Genomic DNA, 14968 nt, shown 5'->3' with positions numbered 1-14968 from the left:
GGTGGGTGCTGAATGTTCCTAATTGACAAAATAAGATTAATGCTTATGAAGAAATATAAAATCTCATCCCTTCCCCAATATCGCGCCACACCCCTACCCCTTAATTCCCTGGTTGAACTTGATGGACATATGTCTTTTTTCGACCGTACTAACTATGTAACTATGTAACATAACATGGGGGGGGGGGGGGGGGTCTCCTGGCTGTTCACACAGGTGTGTCATTGCTGTACATTGACCATGCATTGCTTCTGTGGTATTGCAAAGGCAAAGACAAATGCTTCCAGCCATCCATTGCACTAATGGATTGGTCATCAGCTGGCTGTCTATGTCCCGCATCAATATAGACCAAAGTACAGAGGGTTAGGCTATGCTATTGTGCACCTACCTGATGCATCAGAAGGTGCGAGGCCCTTGCTAAATTCTGTGCACAGACTTTGAGATCTATACTTTAGACTGTATCTAAACCTGCTCCAACATGGACTGACATTCTGGCCTACTTTCAGCCGATGCGACTTGTCTGTCGCTGAACAGTCGCTTTTTATGTATTCAGCACCTATGTATAATGTTGTAAAAATGCTCTAGAAGCTAAAGTCGCAGAAATGTCACACATATTTGGCCTGCAACTTTCTGTGCGACAAATTCAGACAGGAAAAATCAGTATAAATCCTTAGAAAATTATCCCCCAGTGTCTCCATCTGCTGGCGGTATTGAATAAGCATTGCTGCACTGATGGGGTATGCATTAGACGAAAAAAAAGAAGAAAAAGAAGAATAATACGCCCAGAAAAGAGGCGAAAAGGAGAAAAACGTAAAAAAACGTGAAAAAAAAGTAAGAGGAAGAGAAGGGAAAAAAAGGTGGAAATGGGTTTAAAAGTGATTTCGGCGGAGAAATATATATATATATATATATATATATATATATATATATATATATATACGCGCACACACACACATATATATAAACGTATTCTCCGTTGAGATATTGCAGCCGCTGCTGTGTCCAGGCCCAGGAGCCTTAGCACTGTGCTGTGATGTCACTCAATACCACTGACATCACTAGGTGTAAACAACATCTCTCCTTTGCTGTGTATGTGACTATGGAGCTGTTTGGTGATGTCGTCTATTATGGCCTTCATAGAAGCAACAGGAGATTGTTGCATCCATCTAGAACCCTCAGAACTACAGTGCTATGATGTCACTCACTTCCACAGGCCTTGCAGAGTGTAAACAACAACAACCCAGCTTTGTTGTGTATGTAACCATAGGGATTTGTGATGTCACCTAGAACCTTCACAGCAGCGACAGCTTTATGAGGAGCATCAGCACTGCTCTGCCTGAGCAGAACCATCACCGCCATAGGTTGTCAAATAACCCGGATTTAACCCACACAGGTAAGTCCAATGGGGTGCAGGCATGTCCTCTATGCTTACAGCTTCCCGTGGGTGTTGGTTTGATACCGTTTGGGGACAGCCAAGGAGGCATCTGCAGGCAACAAAGGTAGGTGTGTGCTTGTGTGTGTGTTTCCTATGCAGATCCTAAGCCCAGTGTCACATGCAAGTAGGAGGAGTAAGAAGGGTTCCTGGCAAATCCGGGTTATGGATTGCATTTAAAAAGGCCCCGTGGGAGTGCAATGGGCCCCTGTCTTGCTGCTTAGCAATAATGGTATGGGTTTAGGTTCTGCTGTGTGTACTGGTGGTTGACTGCCCCCCAGCCCAGAGTGTGCATGGAAAATTGTCTGGCAGCCTCCCTGACAGCAAGCAGTGATAGTGCCCATGAAGGGGACCTTGTTGGGCCCGCCCCTTTCACGGTTATCGCTTCTCGGCCTTTTGGCTAAGATCAAGTGTAGTATCTGTTCTTATCAGTTTAATATCTGATACGTCCCCTATCTGGGGACCATATATTAAATGGATTTTTGAGAACGGGGGCCGATTTCGAAGCTTGCTTCCGTCGCCCTATGCATTGACCCGATATGGCAGTATCTTCGGGTACAGTGCACCACCCCCTTACAGGGTTAAAAAGAAAGATTCCTACTTTCATTGCTACCTGCTTGCTGGCTAGCCAGCTAGCCAGCCCTGTGGGCCTTGCTGCTGCAGCCAAAAAACAAAAGGTGGTGCTGCTGCTGCTGCTTCTGCTGCTTCTGCTTGTGTCTGGCCGCTGTTGGAGACGTCCAGGCACAGGACTTCTGCTGCTGCTGACTAAATGGCCTCCTTAATTGGATCATTTGAGTAGCCAGCACACCTGTGCAGGTAGGGCATGACATGATAGGCAGCTGCCTTGATCTGCCTTGATAGCGGGTGGGTGCTGAATGTTCCTAATTGACAAAATAAGATTAATGCTTATGAAGAAATATAAAATCTCATCCCTTCCCCAATATCGCGCCACACCCCTACCCCTTAATTCCCTGGTTGAACTTGATGGACATATGTCTTTTTTCGACCGTACTAACTATGTAACTATGTAACATAACATGGGGGGGGGGGGGGGGGGTCTCCTGGCTGTTCACACAGGTGTGTCATTGCTGTACATTGACCATGCATTGCTTCTGTGGTATTGCAAAGGCAAAGACAAATGCTTCCAGCCATCCATTGCACTAATGGATTGGTCATCAGCTGGCTGTCTATGTCCCGCATCAATATAGACCAAAGTACAGAGGGTTAGGCTATGCTATTGTGCACCTACCTGATGCATCAGAAGGTGCGAGGCCCTTGCTAAATTCTGTGCACAGACTTTGAGATCTATACTTTAGACTGTATCTAAACCTGCTCCAACATGGACTGACATTCTGGCCTACTTTCAGCCGATGCGACTTGTCTGTCGCTGAACAGTCGCTTTTTATGTATTCAGCACCTATGTATAATGTTGTAAAAATGCTCTAGAAGCTAAAGTCGCAGAAATGTCACACATATTTGGCCTGCAACTTTCTGTGCGACAAATTCAGACAGGAAAAATCAGTATAAATCCTTAGAAAATTATCCCCCAGTGTCTCCATCTGCTGGCGGTATTGAATAAGCATTGCTGCACTGATGGGGTATGCATTAGACGAAAAAAAAGAAGAAAAAGAAGAATAATACGCCCAGAAAAGAGGCGAAAAGGAGAAAAACGTAAAAAAACGTGAAAAAAAAGTAAGAGGAAGAGAAGGGAAAAAAAGGTGGAAATGGGTTTAAAAGTGATTTCGGCGGAGAAATATATATATATATATATATATATATATATATATATATATATACGCGCACACACACACATATATATAAACGTATTCTCCGTTGAGATATTGCAGCCGCTGCTGTGTCCAGGCCCAGGAGCCTTAGCACTGTGCTGTGATGTCACTCAATACCACTGACATCACTAGGTGTAAACAACATCTCTCCTTTGCTGTGTATGTGACTATGGAGCTGTTTGGTGATGTCGTCTATTATGGCCTTCATAGAAGCAACAGGAGATTGTTGCATCCATCTAGAACCCTCAGAACTACAGTGCTATGATGTCACTCACTTCCACAGGCCTTGCAGAGTGTAAACAACAACAACCCAGCTTTGTTGTGTATGTAACCATAGGGATTTGTGATGTCACCTAGAACCTTCACAGCAGCGACAGCTTTATGAGGAGCATCAGCACTGCTCTGCCTGAGCAGAACCATCACCGCCATAGGTTGTCAAATAACCCGGATTTAACCCACACAGGTAAGTCCAATGGGGTGCAGGCATGTCCTCTATGCTTACAGCTTCCCGTGGGTGTTGGTTTGATACCGTTTGGGGACAGCCAAGGAGGCATCTGCAGGCAACAAAGGTAGGTGTGTGCTTGTGTGTGTGTTTCCTATGCAGATCCTAAGCCCAGTGTCACATGCAAGTAGGAGGAGTAAGAAGGGTTCCTGGCAAATCCGGGTTATGGATTGCATTTAAAAAGGCCCCGTGGGAGTGCAATGGGCCCCTGTCTTGCTGCTTAGCAATAATGGTATGGGTTTAGGTTCTGCTGTGTGTACTGGTGGTTGACTGCCCCCCAGCCCAGAGTGTGCATGGAAAATTGTCTGGCAGCCTCCCTGACAGCAAGCAGTGATAGTGCCCATGAAGGGGACCTTGTTGGGCCCGCCCCTTTCACGGTTATCGCTTCTCGGCCTTTTGGCTAAGATCAAGTGTAGTATCTGTTCTTATCAGTTTAATATCTGATACGTCCCCTATCTGGGGACCATATATTAAATGGATTTTTGAGAACGGGGGCCGATTTCGAAGCTTGCTTCCGTCGCCCTATGCATTGACCCGATATGGCAGTATCTTCGGGTACAGTGCACCACCCCCTTACAGGGTTAAAAAGAAAGATTCCTACTTTCATTGCTACCTGCTTGCTGGCTAGCCAGCTAGCCAGCCCTGTGGGCCTTGCTGCTGCAGCCAAAAAACAAAAGGTGGTGCTGCTGCTGCTGCTTCTGCTGCTTCTGCTTGTGTCTGGCCGCTGTTGGAGCGTCCAGGCACAGGACTTCTGCTGCTGCTGACTAAATGGCCTCCTTAATTGGATCATTTGAGTAGCCAGCACACCTGTGCAGGTAGGGCATGACATGATAGGCAGCTGCCTTGATAGCGGGTGGGTGCTGAATGTTCCTAATTGACAAAATAAGATTAATGCTTATGAAGAAATATAAAATCTCATCCCTTCCCCAATATCGCGCCACACCCCTACCCCTTAATTCCCTGGTTGAACTTGATGGACATATGTCTTTTTTCGACCGTACTAACTATGTAACTATGTAACATAACATGGGGGGGGGGGGGGGGGTCTCCTGGCTGTTCACACAGGTGTGTCATTGCTGTACATTGACCATGCATTGCTTCTGTGGTATTGCAAAGGCAAAGACAAATGCTTCCAGCCATCCATTGCACTAATGGATTGGTCATCAGCTGGCTGTCTATGTCCCGCATCAATATAGACCAAAGTACAGAGGGTTAGGCTATGCTATTGTGCACCTACCTGATGCATCAGAAGGTGCGAGGCCCTTGCTAAATTCTGTGCACAGACTTTGAGATCTATACTTTAGACTGTATCTAAACCTGCTCCAACATGGACTGACATTCTGGCCTACTTTCAGCCGATGCGACTTGTCTGTCGCTGAACAGTCGCTTTTTATGTATTCAGCACCTATGTATAATGTTGTAAAAATGCTCTAGAAGCTAAAGTCGCAGAAATGTCACACATATTTGGCCTGCAACTTTCTGTGCGACAAATTCAGACAGGAAAAATCAGTATAAATCCTTAGAAAATTATCCCCCAGTGTCTCCATCTGCTGGCGGTATTGAATAAGCATTGCTGCACTGATGGGGTATGCATTAGACGAAAAAAAAGAAGAAAAAGAAGAATAATACGCCCAGAAAAGAGGCGAAAAGGAGAAAAACGTAAAAAAACGTGAAAAAAAAGTAAGAGGAAGAGAAGGGAAAAAAAGGTGGAAATGGGTTTAAAAGTGATTTCGGCGGAGAAATATATATATATATATATATATATATATATATATATATATACGCGCACACACACACATATATATAAACGTATTCTCCGTTGAGATATTGCAGCCGCTGCTGTGTCCAGGCCCAGGAGCCTTAGCACTGTGCTGTGATGTCACTCAATACCACTGACATGACTAGGTGTAAACAACATCTCTCCTTTGCTGTGTATGTGACTATGGAGCTGTTTGGTGATGTCGTCTATTATGGCCTTCATAGAAGCAACAGGAGATTGTTGCATCCATCTAGAACCCTCAGAACTACAGTGCTATGATGTCACTCACTTCCACAGGCCTTGCAGAGTGTAAACAACAACAACCCAGCTTTGTTGTGTATGTAACCATAGGGATTTGTGATGTCACCTAGAACCTTCACAGCAGCGACAGCTTTATGAGGAGCATCAGCACTGCTCTGCCTGAGCAGAACCATCACCGCCATAGGTTGTCAAATAACCCGGATTTAACCCACACAGGTAAGTCCAATGGGGTGCAGGCATGTCCTCTATGCTTACAGCTTCCCGTGGGTGTTGGTTTGATACCGTTTGGGGACAGCCAAGGAGGCATCTGCAGGCAACAAAGGTAGGTGTGTGCTTGTGTGTGTGTTTCCTATGCAGATCCTAAGCCCAGTGTCACATGCAAGTAGGAGGAGTAAGAAGGGTTCCTGGCAAATCCGGGTTATGGATTGCATTTAAAAAGGCCCCGTGGGAGTGCAATGGGCCCCTGTCTTGCTGCTTAGCAATAATGGTATGGGTTTAGGTTCTGCTGTGTGTACTGGTGGTTGACTGCCCCCCAGCCCAGAGTGTGCATGGAAAATTGTCTGGCAGCCTCCCTGACAGCAAGCAGTGATAGTGCCCATGAAGGGGACCTTGTTGGGCCCGCCCCTTTCACGGTTATCGCTTCTCGGCCTTTTGGCTAAGATCAAGTGTAGTATCTGTTCTTATCAGTTTAATATCTGATACGTCCCCTATCTGGGGACCATATATTAAATGGATTTTTGAGAACGGGGGCCGATTTCGAAGCTTGCTTCCGTCGCCCTATGCATTGACCCGATATGGCAGTATCTTCGGGTACAGTGCACCACCCCCTTACAGGGTTAAAAAGAAAGATTCCTACTTTCATTGCTACCTGCTTGCTGGCTAGCCAGCTAGCCAGCCCTGTGGGCCTTGCTGCTGCAGCCAAAAAACAAAAGGTGGTGCTGCTGCTGCTGCTTCTGCTGCTTCTGCTTGTGTCTGGCCGCTGTTGGAGCGTCCAGGCACAGGACTTCTGCTGCTGCTGACTAAATGGCCTCCTTAATTGGATCATTTGAGTAGCCAGCACACCTGTGCAGGTAGGGCATGACATGATAGGCAGCTGCCTTGATAGCGGGTGGGTGCTGAATGTTCCTAATTGACAAAATAAGATTAATGCTTATGAAGAAATATAAAATCTCATCCCTTCCCCAATATCGCGCCACACCCCTACCCCTTAATTCCCTGGTTGAACTTGATGGACATATGTCTTTTTTCGACCGTACTAACTATGTAACTATGTAACATAACATGGGGGGGGGGGGGGGGGGTCTCCTGGCTGTTCACACAGGTGTGTCATTGCTGTACATTGACCATGCATTGCTTCTGTGGTATTGCAAAGGCAAAGACAAATGCTTCCAGCCATCCATTGCACTAATGGATTGGTGCTGGCTGTCTATGTCCCGCATCAATATAGACCAAAGTACAGAGGGTTAGGCTATGCTATTGTGCACCTACCTGATGCATCAGAAGGTGCGAGGCCCTTGCTAAATTCTGTGCACAGACTTTGAGATCTATACTTTAGACTGTATCTAAACCTGCTCCAACATGGACTGACATTCTGGCCTACTTTCAGCCGATGCGACTTGTCTGTCGCTGAACAGTCGCTTTTTATGTATTCAGCACCTATGTATAATGTTGTAAAAATGCTCTAGAAGCTAAAGTCGCAGAAATGTCACACATATTTGGCCTGCAACTTTCTGTGCGACAAATTCAGACAGGAAAAATCAGTATAAATCCTTAGAAAATTATCCCCCAGTGTCTCCATCTGCTGGCGGTATTGAATAAGCATTGCTGCACTGATGGGGTATGCATTAGACGAAAAAAAAGAAGAAAAAGAAGAATAATACGCCCAGAAAAGAGGCGAAAAGGAGAAAAACGTAAAAAAACGTGAAAAAAAAGTAAGAGGAAGAGAAGGGAAAAAAAGGTGGAAATGGGTTTAAAAGTGATTTCGGCGGAGAAATATATATATATATATATATATATATATATATATACGCGCACACACACACATATATATAAACGTATTCTCCGTTGAGATATTGCAGCCGCTGCTGTGTCCAGGCCCAGGAGCCTTAGCACTGTGCTGTGATGTCACTCAATACCACTGACATCACTAGGTGTAAACAACATCTCTCCTTTGCTGTGTATGTGACTATGGAGCTGTTTGGTGATGTCGTCTATTATGGCCTTCATAGAAGCAACAGGAGATTGTTGCATCCATCTAGAACCCTCAGAACTACAGTGCTATGATGTCACTCACTTCCACAGGCCTTGCAGAGTGTAAACAACAACAACCCAGCTTTGTTGTGTATGTAACCATAGGGATTTGTGATGTCACCTAGAACCTTCACAGCAGCGACAGCTTTATGAGGAGCATCAGCACTGCTCTGCCTGAGCAGAACCATCACCGCCATAGGTTGTCAAATAACCCGGATTTAACCCACACAGGTAAGTCCAATGGGGTGCAGGCATGTCCTCTATGCTTACAGCTTCCCGTGGGTGTTGGTTTGATACCGTTTGGGGACAGCCAAGGAGGCATCTGCAGGCAACAAAGGTAGGTGTGTGCTTGTGTGTGTGTTTCCTATGCAGATCCTAAGCCCAGTGTCACATGCAAGTAGGAGGAGTAAGAAGGGTTCCTGGCAAATCCGGGTTATGGATTGCATTTAAAAAGGCCCCGTGGGAGTGCAATGGGCCCCTGTCTTGCTGCTTAGCAATAATGGTATGGGTTTAGGTTCTGCTGTGTGTACTGGTGGTTGACTGCCCCCCAGCCCAGAGTGTGCATGGAAAATTGTCTGGCAGCCTCCCTGACAGCAAGCAGTGATAGTGCCCATGAAGGGGACCTTGTTGGGCCCGCCCCTTTCACGGTTATCGCTTCTCGGCCTTTTGGCTAAGATCAAGTGTAGTATCTGTTCTTATCAGTTTAATATCTGATACGTCCCCTATCTGGGGACCATATATTAAATGGATTTTTGAGAACGGGGGCCGATTTCGAAGCTTGCTTCCGTCGCCCTATGCATTGACCCGATATGGCAGTATCTTCGGGTACAGTGCACCACCCCCTTACAGGGTTAAAAAGAAAGATTCCTACTTTCATTGCTACCTGCTTGCTGGCTAGCCAGCTAGCCAGCCCTGTGGGCCTTGCTGCTGCAGCCAAAAAACAAAAGGTGGTGCTGCTGCTGCTGCTTCTGCTGCTTCTGCTTGTGTCTGGCCGCTGTTGGAGCGTCCAGGCACAGGACTTCTGCTGCTGCTGACTAAATGGCCTCCTTAATTGGATCATTTGAGTAGCCAGCACACCTGTGCAGGTAGGGCATGACATGATAGGCAGCTGCCTTGATAGCGGGTGGGTGCTGAATGTTCCTAATTGACAAAATAAGATTAATGCTTATGAAGAAATATAAAATCTCATCCCTTCCCCAATATCGCACCACACCCCTACCCCTTAATTCCCTGGTTGAACTTGATGGACATATGTCTTTTTTCGACCGTACTAACTATGTAACTATGTAACATAACATGGGGGGGGGGGGGGGGGGTCTCCTGGCTGTTCACACAGGTGTGTCATTGCTGTACATTGACCATGCATTGCTTCTGTGGTATTGCAAAGGCAAAGACAAATGCTTCCAGCCATCCATTGCACTAATGGATTGGTCATCAGCTGGCTGTCTATGTCCCGCATCAATATAGACCAAAGTACAGAGGGTTAGGCTATGCTATTGTGCACCTACCTGATGCATCAGAAGGTGCGAGGCCCTTGCTAAATTCTGTGCACAGACTTTGAGATCTATACTTTAGACTGTATCTAAACCTGCTCCAACATGGACTGACATTCTGGCCTACTTTCAGCCGATGCGACTTGTCTGTCGCTGAACAGTCGCTTTTTATGTATTCAGCACCTATGTATAATGTTGTAAAAATGCTCTAGAAGCTAAAGTCGCAGAAATGTCACACATATTTGGCCTGCAACTTTCTGTGCGACAAATTCAGACAGGAAAAATCAGTATAAATCCTTAGAAAATTATCCCCCAGTGTCTCCATCTGCTGGCGGTATTGAATAAGCATTGCTGCACTGATGGGGTATGCATTAGACGAAGAAAAAGAAGAATAATACGCCCAGAAAAGAGGCGAAAAGGAGAAAAACGTAAAAAAACGTGAAAAAAAAGTAAGAGGAAGAGAAGGGAAAAAAAGGTGGAAATGGGTTTAAAAGTGATTTCGGCGGAGAAATATATATATATATATATATATATATATATATATATATATATACGCGCACACACACACATATATATAAACGTATTCTCCGTTGAGATATTGCAGCCGCTGCTGTGTCCAGGCCCAGGAGCCTTAGCACTGTGCTGTGATGTCACTCAATACCACTGACATCACTAGGTGTAAACAACATCTCTCCTTTGCTGTGTATGTGACTATGGAGCTGTTTGGTGATGTCGTCTATTATGGCCTTCATAGAAGCAACAGGAGATTGTTGCATCCATCTAGAACCCTCAGAACTACAGTGCTATGATGTCACTCACTTCCACAGGCCTTGCAGAGTGTAAACAACAACAACCCAGCTTTGTTGTGTATGTAACCATAGGGATTTGTGATGTCACCTAGAACCTTCACAGCAGCGACAGCTTTATGAGGAGCATCAGCACTGCTCTGCCTGAGCAGAACCATCACCGCCATAGGTTGTCAAATAACCCGGATTTAACCCACACAGGTAAGTCCAATGGGGTGCAGGCATGTCCTCTATGCTTACAGCTTCCCGTGGGTGTTGGTTTGATACCGTTTGGGGACAGCCAAGGAGGCATCTGCAGGCAACAAAGGTAGGTGTGTGCTTGTGTGTGTGTTTCCTATGCAGATCCTAAGCCCAGTGTCACATGCAAGTAGGAGGAGTAAGAAGGGTTCCTGGCAAATCCGGGTTATGGATTGCATTTAAAAAGGCCCCGTGGGAGTGCAATGGGCCCCTGTCTTGCTGCTTAGCAATAATGGTATGGGTTTAGGTTCTGCTGTGTGTACTGGTGGTTGACTGCCCCCCAGCCCAGAGTGTGCATGGAAAATTGTCTGGCAGCCTCCCTGACAGCAAGCAGTGATAGTGCCCATGAAGGGGACCTTGTTGGGCCCGCCCCTTTCACGGTTATCGCTTCTCGGCCTTTTGGCTAAGATCAAGTGTAGTATCTGTTCTTATCAGTTTAATATCTGATACGTCCCCTATCTGGGGACCATATATTAAATGGATTTTTGAGAACGGGGGCCGATTTCGAAGCTTGCTTCCGTCGCCCTATGCATTGACCCGATATGGCAGTATCTTCGGGTACAGTGCACCACCCCCTTACAGGGTTAAAAAGAAAGATTCCTACTTTCATTGCTACCTGCTTGCTGGCTAGCCAGCTAGCCAGCCCTGTGGGCCTTGCTGCTGCAGCCAAAAAACAAAAGGTGGTGCTGCTGCTGCTGCTTCTGCTGCTTCTGCTTGTGTCTGGCCGCTGTTGGAGCGTCCAGGCACAGGACTTCTGCTGCTGCTGACTAAATGGCCTCCTTAATTGGATCATTTGAGTAGCCAGCACACCTGTGCAGGTAGGGCATGACATGATAGGCAGCTGCCTTGATAGCGGGTGGGTGCTGAATGTTCCTAATTGACAAAATAAGATTAATGCTTATGAAGAAATATAAAATCTCATCCCTTCCCCAATATCGCGCCACACCCCTACCCCTTAATTCCCTGGTTGAACTTGATGGACATATGTCTTTTTTCGACCGTACTAACTATGTAACTATGTAACATAACATGGGGGGGGGGGGGGGGGTCTCCTGGCTGTTCACACAGGTGTGTCATTGCTGTACATTGACCATGCATTGCTTCTGTGGTATTGCAAAGGCAAAGACAAATGCTTCCAGCCATCCATTGCACTAATGGATTGGTCATCAGCTGGCTGTCTATGTCCCGCATCAATATAGACCAAAGTACAGAGGGTTAGGCTATGCTATTGTGCACCTACCTGATGCATCAGAAGGTGCGAGGCCCTTGCTAAATTCTGTGCACAGACTTTGAGATCTATACTTTAGACTGTATCTAAACCTGCTCCAACATGGACTGACATTCTGGCCTACTTTCAGCCGATGCGACTTGTCTGTCGCTGAACAGTCGCTTTTTATGTATTCAGCACCTATGTATAATGTTGTAAAAATGCTCTAGAAGCTAAAGTCGCAGAAATGTCACACATATTTGGCCTGCAACTTTCTGTGCGACAAATTCAGACAGGAAAAATCAGTATAAATCCTTAGAAAATTATCCCCCAGTGTCTCCATCTGCTGGCGGTATTGAATAAGCATTGCTGCACTGATGGGGTATGCATTAGACGAAAAAAAAGAAGAAAAAGAAGAATAATACGCCCAGAAAAGAGGCGAAAAGGAGAAAAACGTAAAAAAACGTGAAAAAAAAGTAAGAGGAAGAGAAGGGAAAAAAAGGTGGAAATGGGTTTAAAAGTGATTTCGGCGGAGAAATATATATATATATATATATATATATATATATATATATATATATACGCGCACACACACACATATATATAAACGTATTCTCCGTTGAGATATTGCAGCCGCTGCTGTGTCCAGGCCCAGGAGCCTTAGCACTGTGCTGTGATGTCACTCAATACCACTGACATCACTAGGTGTAAACAACATCTCTCCTTTGCTGTGTATGTGACTATGGAGCTGTTTGGTGATGTCGTCTATTATGGCCTTCATAGAAGCAACAGGAGATTGTTGCATCCATCTAGAACCCTCAGAACTACAGTGCTATGATGTCACTCACTTCCACAGGCCTTGCAGAGTGTAAACAACAACAACCCAGCTTTGTTGTGTATGTAACCATAGGGATTTGTGATGTCACCTAGAACCTTCACAGCAGCGACAGCTTTATGAGGAGCATCAGCACTGCTCTGCCTGAGCAGAACCATCACCGCCATAGGTTGTCAAATAACCCGGATTTAACCCACACAGGTAAGTCCAATGGGGTGCAGGCATGTCCTCTATGCTTACAGCTTCCCGTGGGTGTTGGTTTGATACCGTTTGGGGACAGCCAAGGAGGCATCTGCAGGCAACAAAGGTAGGTGTGTGCTTGTGTGTGTGTTTCCTATGCAGATCCTAAGCCCAGTGTCACATGCAAGTAGGAGGAGTAAGAAGGGTTCCTGGCAAATCCGGGTTATGGATTGCATTTAAAAAGGCCCCGTGGGAGTGCAATGGGCCCCTGTCTTGCTGCTTAGCAATAATGGTATGGGTTTAGGTTCTGCTGTGTGTACTGGTGGTTGACTGCCCCCCAGCCCAGAGTGTGCATGGAAAATTGTCTGGCAGCCTCCCTGACAGCAAGCAGTGATAGTGCCCATGAAGGGGACCTTGTTGGGCCCGCCCCTTTCACGGTTATCGCTTCTCGGCCTTTTGGCGGCTAAGATCAAGTGTAGTATCTGCATTTGGTCTGGTCGGAAGGTGTCTGTGGTACCCCGCTTCTCGGCCTTGGGGGATTGTCTCTCCTTACGGAGGGACTTCACCCCCTTGCTGCTATTGGGGAGCGGGCTTAGTCCACAGACAACGGGTTGCGATCCCCCTGTCTCTGGGACCTTGTGTCTCAGAAGGCATTTTCGGTACGTTGAGCGTTACCTGTAGCTTCGGAAGCACCTAGGGTACCCCCGACCTCTGCCTTGGGTAAGGGTTCCGCTTTTATAGCGGGATTCCGAGCCCCTGCTGCTATTGGGGAAGGGGCTTAGTCCCTGGGTGTGGAAGATGCCGTTCTCCTGGGCTTTCCCCTCTGGGGAAATGTCGATGCGAAATACCATCCGCATAGAGGTGTCGGAGAGCCATCGTCAGTTGAAGAACCTCCGCTTCATTGCGGAGGTGATTCTTCTTGACTACTTCCGCCTCAATAGGGAGGACATCCTGTGTCTAAATGACCAGGAAAGCCGTGGCCTGTATACCGTCACCTTCACGGCCACGGCGTGTTGCGATAACATCTATGCAACCTTGTCTGGTGCGGACCAGAGGGACGATCGACTCGACGGTCTTTCGTTCCAGTTCCTCTATGGTGAGGAACATATACCGTTGGTGGTGGCTATGCACAGCCCTCATGTGACCACGGAGGATATAGCCACTTTTCTTCGACGATACTGCGAAGAGGTGCGATTCGCAAACAAAATCTTGAACTCCGTGCGGTTCTGGAACGGCAAGAGGAAGTTCTGGGTCAAGCTCCGTAAGGATCCCGGTGGTATTGGGGGTCTTTGCCATCCGCCCCCAAATTTTGCCATCGGGAGAGTTCGGGGCTTCCTGTTCTATCCTCAAATGCCTATGTATTGCCGAAATTGCTTGAGGTTTGGCCACACCCAGGAGACCTGCGGCGCGGAGCGTGTGATTCGCTGCAATAGGTGTGGCCAAGAAGGTCACATAGCCTCAAGATGTAGCCATACGATAAGGTGCAACCTCTGCGGAGAGGAAAATCACGATTTTAATTCCTGTCCCCATAAAGCAAAAACTACGATGGGTGGGTCAAGGCTGGGCCCACCCAAAGAGGGGACAGGACAAAAGACGTCCTTTTTTAAGATGCCCAAACCCCAGATGGCAGGTACTGATGGGTCCAGGCCCAAGACCTCTGGTGCTCCATCGGGGGGCCCACCGGTGGTAGTGCTAGGGGGAGGCCATGGGGATTCCACGAAGCCCGGGCGGGTGATCGAGTTTACTGCCCGGGAAATTGAAAGACGTCGATCGACTTCCTACCTGGCTCAAGAGCCCGCCAAAACTTCTGAAGGGGGCTCACCTGTGGCGGGTGGCAGCCGACGGGCCTCGGTGGGGGCAGAGGTGGACCCAAAATTGCAGCATAAGCCAGGTACTGGCTTGGCCCAGGGTCGCCCTGCTCCGGACGAAGAGGCCCCGGTGAAAGCCCGCCGGAAGGGGAGCCAGGTGGCCAGGTCTGAGCCCGGTCCTGTTACTCCGCCTATACAGGACAGGGCCAAGAAGACAAGTGGCGCCAAACCAGGGTTTGCTGCCCCTCCAGCAGTGGACCCGGTGGGTAAAACTGGCCATCGTCGATCGATGGGGAAGTTGGAGCAACAGTCCTCAGCAACGCTTGCTGGGGAACAAGCGATGAAAACTTCCCAAGGTAGCGGCAAAGGTTCCGGAAAAGAGGCCTCACAGGCCCCTGTGCAGCAGTTCCAGTC

The 14968-nt window shown here is 47.3% G+C and overlaps 5 non-coding genes across 5 annotated transcripts; all 5 read left to right on the top strand.

Moving 5' to 3' along the window:
* Nucleotides 1-1809: 1809 nt before the first annotated feature.
* LOC130321703 (U2 spliceosomal RNA) lies at nt 1810-2000 on the top strand. The gene has a single exon (XR_008867387.1). It is a non-coding gene; the product is annotated as a U2 spliceosomal RNA (small nuclear RNA).
* A 2098-nt stretch (nt 2001-4098) lies between these two features.
* LOC130321701 (U2 spliceosomal RNA) lies at nt 4099-4289 on the top strand. Its single transcript, XR_008867386.1, has one exon. It is a non-coding gene; the product is annotated as a U2 spliceosomal RNA (small nuclear RNA).
* A 2084-nt stretch (nt 4290-6373) lies between these two features.
* On the top strand, nt 6374-6564 carry LOC130321700 (U2 spliceosomal RNA). The gene has a single exon (XR_008867385.1). It is a non-coding gene; the product is annotated as a U2 spliceosomal RNA (small nuclear RNA).
* Nucleotides 6565-8638: 2074 nt separating this feature from the next.
* LOC130321698 (U2 spliceosomal RNA) lies at nt 8639-8829 on the top strand. The gene has a single exon (XR_008867383.1). It is a non-coding gene; the product is annotated as a U2 spliceosomal RNA (small nuclear RNA).
* A 2078-nt stretch (nt 8830-10907) lies between these two features.
* Nucleotides 10908-11098, top strand: LOC130321697 (U2 spliceosomal RNA). The gene has a single exon (XR_008867382.1). It is a non-coding gene; the product is annotated as a U2 spliceosomal RNA (small nuclear RNA).
* The last annotated feature ends 3870 nt before the right edge of the window (nt 11099-14968 follow it).

Source organism: Hyla sarda, unplaced genomic scaffold (genome assembly GCF_029499605.1).
Source record: "Hyla sarda isolate aHylSar1 unplaced genomic scaffold, aHylSar1.hap1 scaffold_228, whole genome shotgun sequence".
NCBI classification, from domain to species: Eukaryota; Metazoa; Chordata; class Amphibia; order Anura; family Hylidae; genus Hyla; species Hyla sarda.
This window is presented reverse-complemented; position numbering and strand designations above follow the sequence as displayed.